The sequence below is a fragment of the Lactuca virosa genome, chromosome 2 (genome assembly GCF_052849685.1).
Source record: "Lactuca virosa cultivar CGN04683 chromosome 2, Lactuca_virosa_CGN04683_v6, whole genome shotgun sequence".
Classification (NCBI taxonomy): Eukaryota; Viridiplantae; Streptophyta; class Magnoliopsida; order Asterales; family Asteraceae; genus Lactuca; species Lactuca virosa.
Window position 1 is genome coordinate 79,012,571 of NC_136427.1, and position 11,330 is coordinate 79,023,900.

Genomic DNA, 11,330 nt, shown 5'->3' on the forward strand with positions numbered 1-11,330 from the left:
GGTCCATCTCAGCGTCCTCCAACTGCTGAAGATCATGACTCTAACGATGATGACACGACAATTGAGGTCAGGTCAGGTCCGATGTTTGGATTTGATGATCTGGATGTTAATGAAGTTTAACATCCTATGCATTCAGATGAGTTCTTGATTATTTTTGATGAAGAAGAAGAATCAAGTGCATCCCAACACTCCACTTCAAAGCCTAAGGAAAAGAAGAAGAAGAAGAAGCTAGCAATTACAAGAAAATAATTTCTTTCTCTACAATCCAAAGTCGACCAAATTCTGGCTGCATTCACCTCCAACCAAACTCAAAACACCGAGCTCCCTACTCCGCAGTTGTTAGTTGAAAGGGTTGAAAGCCTAGAAACTAGGGAACGTCTAGTTGCAGAGAGCATCAGTCTCAAAATTGAAATGGGTATTAGAGCCCTTGATAATAGTCGCAGTGCGGATCACATACAATTTTTATCCACTTCTTAAAACCTCATCAAAGAGGTAACAACACTCAAAGAAGAAATCAAGTCTACCATTGAAAGTCAAGCTGCTCACTCTAAAACCTGGTACAAGAGACTCACAATGCTTATGAGTCAGCTATTGCAGTCCTCCAATCCACCATCAACAATCTAAGACGCTCTATCTCTGCTCCATCCCACATCAATGAGATTCTCAAGCTTTCCAAGGAAATCCACCAACTCTTGTTCAACACAGAAATCCCTAACAATCACCAAGTCTCCGAGTTGATCAAACAACAGTTCACCGAAACATTCTCCAAAATTGAAGGACTGAAGCAGTGGTTTGAGGATCAACAAGTGACTGATTCCTCAAAAGGGAGAAGTGATCACAGTTCGTTCAATCAACAACATGATCCTTCACACTCCAAAATTCCTTCGGTTCTTCAAACTCCTCCAAGAACTTCACCAAGTACGGATCAAAACAAGCCTCCAACTCCACAATCTTCTCCACAACCATCTCCTAAAACATCAACTCCGGTGGAATCTCATCAATCTCCTCCACCGCAACAAGATCCCCCGCAATAAGTTCAACGTCAATCCCCTCCTTACCAAGAAACTCCTCCTCATCTCAAGAATTTGGAACCAACAATGTCTTCGGAGCACTCCAATGACTCTCATGCCACTCGTCAACGGAAGAAAGACTGGAGGGCAACAAAATTCGCTGAACAAGTTTGGAGAGATCATGGCTTCGACACAACAATGGATGAAACCTTGATCAATTCTTGGGTTAATCCCACTTAAAGAATACTTGATGATGATTACAGACCAGTGCTAACATATGTTGAACCACCATCCGATGGATATTGGGATGTTCCAATTTCTCACCAACTCCAAATTCTTCCCTGTTTTTGAACCTTTTGACCTTAGCCTTCCTGATGATCAAAGGCTACCTCTCGAGTTTGAACATCTAAACAAGTTCCATGCCAAGCATGGATCTGAATTTGAGAGCATCTGGTCTAATGATAGACCATCAGCAGTGAAAAGTTACAAGATAAGGAAGTTCATGAAGACAGACGTCATTCAGTATACACTTACAAGAAGAGGCGATGAATACATCAGGATGTGGTGGTGTTGATTATGATGTCATGTGGAATATGGAAGATCTAGTGAATCATCATGTAAAATCAAGAACACGAGGAGTAAATAAATCTTTGTAAGCTCATATTAGATCTAGAAAGAATATACAAATGGGTTTGTACAAAGTTTCTCTCTCTAGTCTAACACTCCAAATGGTTCCTTACATAATGGGAGTCACTCACTTCCTATTTATAGGAAAGACTCAACGCATTTACACATACAAGAAGGTAAGCCTAAAACACTACATCCAAGAGTGACTTTGCACCCTAACATTCTCCCCCTCAAAGTTAGGGTTGGATGTCCCGGCTTCAGTCTCCAACGAGCTAGCGCGATCAAGACCAAACTCCCCCTCGAAGTACCACCGGTCTTCAAATCCGCAAATGAATATCCGACAAACCCGCTTCGAATACCCATCATTCTCCCCCTTTTTGTAATCAAAAAATGATTATAAAACCCATTAAGGGTGAGAAGCGCCTGAGGAATAGTCTTCACGATACTCCCCCTTGATTTGTACCAAAAATGAATCACCAAAAATCTTACACGGAAAAACAATCACGCAAAAGCCACAAAAAAAAAATCCAATTTGTGAATTTTTTTGACTTTTTGGGTGAAAGTTGCAAGATTTTTCAAAATTCGGGTAAAAAATGACACTTTCTGAATTCTGCAGGAACCCGTTGCGCCAAAAACAGCCTAATATGTGAAACTCTAGCTCATTTGCGAAACTGGGCATAAAGCGTAAATTCGCATAAACTGTAGGGGCTGAACATGAAACTTCTGCATTCTTCACAATTTTTGCTCAATATTCGAAACTGGACTATTTCTGCCACTTCTTCGAAATTTCAGGGGTAAGTTTCAAAACATTTGTCTTTTCTTCGTCAATAATTTCTGCAAATTCGAACCTGGACCATTTATGCCATATGTCCGAAACTTCAGGGACCAATTGCGAAACATTTGTGGTTCTTCCCCAATTTGTTATACAGGGACGAAGATGTGAACCAGGTAACTAAACTTTCATAGCATCATTTCTAATGAAAAATTTTCTCCTTCCCCTTCGTTATATTCAAAGCAACCCTTCGTTACTTAACAATCAAGTCTTCGTTAATTGATTCCCGATTCTCATACCAAACTTTCGAAATTTACCAGCACCAAAACCTTCGTTAGTTTAACCCTTCATCAAACACCAATAACGAAACTCATTGAAAATACAGAAACCATTTGCACATCAACCCAACAAGGCTTCGTTTTTAACAAGTGAGAGACCAATCGATTTAAAATTGAAGCACCAGAATCGAATCCACAAAATCCATGGCTTCGCTTTTACAAACCAATAATATTGATTAACCATTCGACTGTAAAACCAACCCAGTCGACCATTCACTCTTCTCCCTTCGTTTGTATTCCAAGCGAAACATTAGAACAATCAAAATTGACTCCAATCGACCTCGCTTTTTACTAAATCAACTTTTGAAATCAACAATCAAATTGCTTCATCTGTTCGTTCCCAAACCATCGAAAGATCAATACAGATACCCAATTTCGAAATCTGGTGAATCTTCCAAATCCATCGACATCGATTAGCAATTTCCAGTTCATTATTGTCACACCCCCAAACCAGAACGGCGGAAACGTTCGGGGGCGGATGACGTCATGCTCATTATCATAATCATAGTGAAGAAAGTTAAACACAACCATCATAGATATAATTTAAAAGGTTACATTGTTTCCAAAATACATGTTTCCATATAAATTACATATGATGATAAAATGTGGCAAAAGAATCTACACCTTAGCGTCTTGACTTCAGAAATCTTGTAGTTACCTGAATCACTGATTACCTGAGAATACAAGTCGTTTTGAAAAGAGAGTATCAGCATAAAGCTGGTAAGTGCATAAGCGATTTATATAAAGAAAATAAATGTTGCTTCCTTAAAGTCTTGTTACCAGAAAATCCAATATTTTCTGAAAGGTTTGTTGTAGTTTTAACCGAAACAAGGCTTGGTACGAGTAAGTAAATCGTCGCACTTATATGTGTAATTTTATGTTTAAGTAAAACCTCTTTTTACGAAAAGGTCGTAGAATTTCCGTGAATCGCATGTTTTATTAATACTCCGTGCGAGGTGTTATAACCATACTAAAGACTAGAAGGCCTTGTATGCGACGTTCTTCAGGCGTCGGAAAGTTATGACACTTGTCACCCCAGACCTGCCGGTCTAGCTGTTGCAAGCAGCTTAGGTGCGGGTTTGTCAGACCCAGTATAGATCTATACACAACTATCACGTTCTTCCTCCCGGAGATTCTGATTATAACTACAGGACTTTTCTGTGGTACTTAGGAGTACCCCGAAGGAGAATGTCTCGCGAGTTTAATTAATACAAGATCACGTAGTGTGCAATGAAATATTTGTTTTGTAAGTCGATTGAGTTACTGTTTCTTTGTCAACCGAAGTGCTCAAACTATACCTGTTATAGTTTATCAAAAAGTGTTGTGTGTGTTTGAAATGACAAGTGTAAACCGTATACACACCTTGCTCAGCATGTTACAAGGTGTAAGAAAACTCTTAAACTTATATTAGATAGTTTTGAAAAAAAAATGTTAAGTTTAGGTTGGGTAAAATAGCATGTGAACAGATCACAACTTTGCTGTTGTAAGCTGTCCAGCTCGGTTTCAAATGTGTTTTGGTATTTTGAACTTGTATTCTCCCCCTGAAAACTAAAGAAAACGGGAGAAATGTAGGGGTATGAACTCACCGGGAAAGTACGTGATTTGAAGAAAACAAGATTTTCTCGGGCGGCACCTCGACCGGAAAGTGGTCAATTTTTCGGGAATTTCGGAGCTTCGGACCTTTGTCGGGACATAGATATGAAGCTGGGAAGTCGGGATCGTTTCGAGAGGTTAGGAGTATGAAGTTTGGGAGACAATATGGGGAATGAGCAAGCCAAAGTCGGAAGTCTTGCATGCTATTTATAGGAGGGGGAGCTGCCCTCGTACGCGGGGCGTACACCGAAGTACACGGGGCGTACCCTCGTACGCGGGCCGTACGTCAGTGATGACGTCTCCGGTCTCCAGGCTTCGGATGGGATTGCCGTAGAGGGTGTAGGGGCGATGTGGCCGGTCCGAGACCCTTCATTCGGTACGCTGGGCGTACTCCGAAGTACGCTCGGCGTACTCCTTCGGATAAGCCTCGGAGTGTGTGCCAAAAACATAAAAAATGCGTAACTTTCGCATACGAGCTCTGTTTTTGAAGTTCTTTATATCCACACGTAGGTGAGAATATACTCTACAACTTTCATTTAGACTCCGTCGGCTAATTTTGAATTTATTTTTAATTATATTTTATTTAATAGGCCGGGACAGGATAATTCCGTTAAAAATCCATAACTTCTTCATCCGATGTCCGTTTTCGTTTGTCTTTTTACCGTTGTAGTACTATTGTTGAGGTCTTCAATCTCCGTTTAGGTTGCGTCGGCTAAAAATCGCTCGATCTTAAATTCGAATTTTTTAGCTGTCTACCGCTGATCTGAAATTTAGAAAAAATCATAACTTTCTCATACGAAGTCAGATTTGGACGTTCTTTTTATGTACGCTCATGGTTTAACATAATCTATGACTTTCGTTTAGATATTTAAGGCTAAAAAGTATTTTATTGAAATTTCACTTTTCACGCTTAACAGCGTTTTACCGGTTTTGTCGCGGATATTGGATTGGTCATAACTTCTTCGTTATAACTCAGATTTCAGTGTTATCTATATTTTTGAAAACCTTGATACAATATCTATCACTTTTTGTATTCCAATTGAGAGTTTAGAACACTTCTTTTTTTACGCTGATTTTTATTGATTCAAAATAGTTTATAATATTTGACTTTTCGAACATTACATTGACTCGAAATATCGGGTTGTCACATCATCCCCCCATTAGAGGGAATTTCGTCCCGAAATTTTAATCTAAGACAGAGTTTATGGACTAGGAAAAAGATGCGGGTACTTATGTTTCATCTGATCCTCGCGTTCCCAGGTGTATTCAGGTCCTCGTTTGGCGTTCCACCTGACCTTTACGATAGGGATGCAGCTTTGTTTTGTCGACTTCACCTCTCGGTCCATGATTTCAACAAGTTCCTCTACGAAGTGGAGGTTCTCGTTGATCTCAATTTCTTCCAAGGGAACGACAAGGGTCTCATCAGACAAACATTTCTTCAGGTTAGACACATGAAAGGTAGGATGAACGTGATTGAGTTCCTGTGGTAATCGTAGTTTGTATGCCAACGGGCCAATCCTGGCGAGGATTTCGAATGGTCCGATGTACCTTGGATTTAGTTTCCCACTTTTTCCGAAATGTATGAGTCCCTTCCAAGGTGATACCTTCAGGAGTACACGATCCCCAACTTGAAACTCCAAAGGTTTCCGTCTCTTGTCCGCGTAGCTCTTTTGTCGGTCTTGCGAAGTCTTCATTCGCTCTCGAATTTGGACGATCTTCTCGGTTGTTTCCCTTATGATCTCCGGGCCAGTGAGTGCGCTGTTAGGGACTTTCCCTTTTGCTAGTTGTGTATCGCCCACCTCGGCCCAACACAGGGGTGATCTGCACTTACGGTCGTAGAGGGCTTCGAACGGAGCAACTTTTGATGCTAGTGTGATAACTATTATTGTAGGAAAACTCAATAAGAGGTAAATGAGTATCCCAAGCTTTACCAAAGTCTATCACACAAGCCCTTAGCATGTCCTCTAACGTCTGAATGGTTCTTTCACTCTGACCGTCAGTCTGTGGGTGGTAAGCTGTACTCATGTCCAGCCTAGTTCCCACAGCTTTCTGTAGTGACTGCCAGAATCGTGACGTGTGGATATCGGTACTCCGTGCAAGCGCACTATTTCTCTAATGTAGATCCTTGTCAGCTTCTCCATTTTGTCTGTTTCCTTTATTGGTAGGAAGTGTGCGGATTTGGTCAATCTGTCGACGATTACCCAAATGGTGTCATGTCCACCTGCGGTCTTAGGTAACTTGGTAATGAAATCCATCGTAATCCGCTCTCACTTCCACTCGGGCATCTCTGGTTGTTGAAGTAGTCCCGAGGAATTTTGATATTCTACCTTAACTTTGGCGCAAGTCAGGAACTTGCCCACAAAGGTAGCTATTTCAGCTTTCATGTTCGGCCACCAATACATCTTCTTGAGGTCTAAGTACATCTTGTCTGAGACGGGATGCACGGAGTAGCGAGTTTTATGAGCTTCGTTCATGACAACGTCCCTGAATCCACCAAATTTTGGTGTCCAGATCCGGTTTATGAGACAACGAACTCCGTCATCCCTGACTTCAAGATTTTTGTTTATTCCTCTCAATGCTTCACCTTTCACGTTCTCTGGCTTCAAGGCTTCTTCCTGAGCTTCCTTGATTTGTGCGGACAGGTGTGAGTGGATGGTCATGGTTAATGCCTTTACTTGGCGGCCCGAGTACTCCTTTCTGCTTAAAGCATCTGCAACCACGTTGGCCTTTCCGGGGTGATAACGAATCTCGCATTCGTAATCGTTTAGTAATTCCACCCATCGCCTTTGTCTCATGTTGAGTTCCTTCTGATTGAGGATATGCTGGAGGCTTTTGTGATCGGTGAAGATGGTGCACTTGGTGCCGTAAAGGTAATGCCTCCAGATTTTTAGGGCGAAAACTACTGTTCCTAATTCAAGGTCATGCGTCGTGTAGTTTACCTCATGCGTCTTCAGTTGTCTTGAGGCATAGGCAATGACTTTTCCTCGTTGCATTAACACACACCCTAGACCTTGGTTTGATGCATCGCAGTAAACCACAAAGTCTTCGGTTCCATCTGGTAGGGATAAGATCGGAGCACTGCATAGAGTTTGCTTTAGTGTTTGAAATGCAGCCTCTTGCTTATCTCCCCAGACGAATGTCACCCCTTTTTGAGTCATGGTGGTGAGTGGTTTTGCGATTTTGGAGAATTTTTGAATGAACCTCCGATAGTAACCGGCGAGCCCTAAAAATTGTCAGAACCGTGGGTGTTCTTGGTGCTGCCCAACTTTCAGTTGCCTTGATCTTTGAAGGGTCCACATGTATTCCTTCCTTGCTGACTACATGTCCGAGGAAATTCACCTCTCGAATCCAGAACTCACACTTTGAGAACTTTGCGTACAATCTCTCCGCGCTCAGTGTCTCTAGGACTTGACGTAAATGCTGGCTGTATTCTTCCTTACTTCGGGAGTAGACTAGTATATCATCGATGAAAACAATCACGAACTTGTCTAAGTAAGGTCGACACACTCGGTTCATCAGATCCATAAACGTTGCGGGTGCATTGGTTAAGCCGAAAGGCATCACTACAAATTCGTAGTGACGATAACATGTTCTGAAAGCTGTCTTGGGAATATCCTCCTCTTGAACTCGTAGCTGATGGTACCCTGATATAAGGTCAATCTTCGAGAAGAAACTCGCTCCTTGTATTTGGTCGAAGAGGTCATCGATTCGAGGCAAAGGGTATCGGTTTTTGATGGTGAGTTTGTTTAATTCGCGGTAGTCAATGCACATACGGAAGGATCCGTCCTTCTTCTTAACGAACAAAACCGGTGCTCCCCAAGGCGAGAAGCTTGGTCTAATGAAGCCTTTGCTCATTAGTTCATTCAGTTGACTGGACAGTTCCTGCATCTCAGCTGGGGCTAAACGGTATGGCGATTTGGCTACGGGGGTAGCTCCGGGAATTAAGTCGATTCGGAATTCGACTTGTCGAGGAGGGGGCACTCCTGGACGGTCTTCTGGGAATACATCGGGGTAATTGCAGACCTCCGGAATGTCCTTGATGTCTTTCATTCCTTGACCCTTATCTACGACGTGCGCTAGGAGGACGTGGTACTCCTTGCGGAGATACTTTTGAGCCTTGATACAAGAGATGATATGAAAGTTTGAGCTAGGTTTGTCGCCATAAACGAAGAGAGCTTCGCCACTTGGCAGATTAAGGCGAACAGCTTTTTCATGACATAGGATTTCCGCATGGTGAGGGCATAACCAATCAATGCCAATGATAACGTCAACACTTTTTATTTTGACTTGCATAAGGTCGATTTGGAAAGAGTGATTGTTTAAGGTGAGGGTACACCCGATGTAAATATCGTTAGTGTTCTCTGTTTTTCCGTTAGCCATTTCTACGGTGAATGTGTCTTTTAGTGTTTGTGGTGTTTGATTAAGCAAGCGTTTAAATTGGTGGCTCACGAAGCTTTTCTTCGCGTCACTATCGAAAAGAATGCATGCATAGGTATTGTTGAGGGGAAACGTACCGGTAACCACAGTTGGATCTGCGACGACTTCCTCATGACCTATCGCCAGAACTCTGCCCACTTCGCTGGGGTTGGGGTTTCTTGCCTTCGGGCAGTTACGTTTGAGGTGTCCTGCTTCTCCACATCCATAGCAGGTTCGGCTTGCTCCGACATTGGCAGCTTGTGTGTTCGGTTGGGCTGGAGTTCTACAGAATCGGGCGGTGTGCCCCTTCTTGTTACAGTTGGTGCAATGCATTTCACGACATGCACCGTTGTGGTGGTAGTTGCATTTGTTGCACTTGGGTAGGTTCCCGGCGTATTTCCTTATCGGAGTAGGGTTGGTAGGGGTCGTGGTAGCGTGCACAGCAACCACTTGTTGTTTCTTGGCAGAGTCTTGGGCAGGTTGGCCCTTCTTCTTATCCCAGAACTTCCTTTTGTTGTTTCCCCCTTTTGCTTGCTCGGAGGTGGTCGTTATAGTGCCATGGCTGGCGTTATGGTCGATGAGTTGCTGTGCCAGTTCCTTGGCACTGTCGAAGGTAGTTGGCTTTGAGGCCAATACGTGTCCTTGGAGTTGTTGAGATAATCCCCATACGTATCTTTCCACCTTCTTGCTTTCAGTAGGGACCATCCCAGGACACAACATGGCTAGATCGTTGAACCTTAAGGTGTACGACAGGATGTCAGAGCCTGTCATTTTAAGACCCTAAAATTCTTCCTCCAGCTTCTGTATCTCACCCCTGGGGCAATACTTCTTCATTAACATGGTTTTCAGATCTTCCCATGATATCGCATTAGCCACCGGGAGCGTTAGTGCCTTGACGTGACCCTTCCACCAGGTGAGGGCTCTTTCGGAGAATGTGCATGAAGCAAATTTGACCTTGCTTACTTCAGGGCATGCCCATATTTCGAAAATGGTCTCGGTTTTCTCGAACCATTGTAGCGACGCTATGACACCTCCACTTCCGTTGAAGGTTTTGAGCTTAGCGTTAGTAAAGTCTTTGTAGGTACACTCTCTCGAGCGTCCCTGGCCGTCCCCGTTATTAGAATTCGAGGCACCGCTGCTTGCACCTCCTGAATTACTGGGGTTGATTTGGGCTATCACGGCTACCACTGCGGCCGCCACCGCAGCCTGGAACATGGCTGGGTCGAACTGAGGAGGTGGTAGTGGGGGTGGTGCAGTCTCAGCTGCGTCGCCGCGTCTAGGATTTCTACGAGGTGGCATTTTCTGCCATAATCAAGAATGAGAAGACAATAAGTCTTTGATACAAGTCGAGTGTTAAACTAAACATTATTAGTTCTTTATATGCATCATGATTCCGACTTGTAAGAATGTTGTAAGAATCCATTCATACTAGAAGTCTATAAACAATGAAATATAGACTTTATGAATTTCGGTAGAATTGATTTTCATGAAATGTCTGTGATAGTATCCATACCGGGTCCACCCTTCAATCGTTCGATGATAAATATTTATATGTAATCAAGATTTAATAAACTTTCGAATCTAATGGGTCTACCCTGGGCCCACAACCAAACAAGGAACAGGATCCAAGGCGGAACCACCATTTCTAGGTCGACATGGTCTTAATTACATATGACTTTTATTTATACCTCGGGCGACCATAGGTTGGCCACTAATAAATTTTTATCTGAAAATAGTTCATGTTATGAAATTGGAGTAGTGTTAATAAAGCAAATAGCGTGCCAATATCATTGATATAACTTAGTATACAATACTTGGGAAAATTTGACCCTACTAGGGGTCTATGCTACATCAATGTACGGAAAATTTTGGCCGCCTAACTGATCCTGGAAGTGTAAACACTTAAATCGCGAGATTGAACATAAAATACTAGAAAGTAATATTTATCCGCAAAACTAAATTAAACTGGAGCGAGCAGTGCAAGCACTACTTGTAGTGGTTGAAGCTCTGAGGATCACGAAGTGTAGATACGAAGTTCCTCATCTCGGCTCTGGATTTCGCCGCTTGGCGCTCCGCTTCAGCTAGACGTCCCTCTAGGGTGGCTCGGTGCTCTCGGAGTTCTTGTATTTTTGTTCGGTTTGCAGCCATTTCCCGTCGAAGAAGCTCGGTGCGGTCTCGAGTCCGATCGTGGTCGTCGTCCAACCGGCGAATGCAAACGGATTTGACTTGGCTGGTAGCACCAACCTCCATGAGATGTTGGGTGGTAACTCTTGTTTGCTCTTCGTGGTGTGTGACACGATGAACTATGACAGGGAGGTCGTTGACCTTGTTCTTGGGTCAATCCAACCGACATTCCCTTGGTTGGGAAAGTAGGGATCACCCGGCAAATGAAATCCTGCCATCGTACCTATGCGAGAATAGGGATAATAAGGAATGTCGCGGGAAACTTTAAGATACACCCATAGTATTTTTATGTTTGATTCTTGAAATCTCTGGTAAGTTGCAGACTTGTTGCTCACCATGATCCTTCTTCGGCATACATTGGTCCTATCTTGGCTGAATATAGTTGATCAA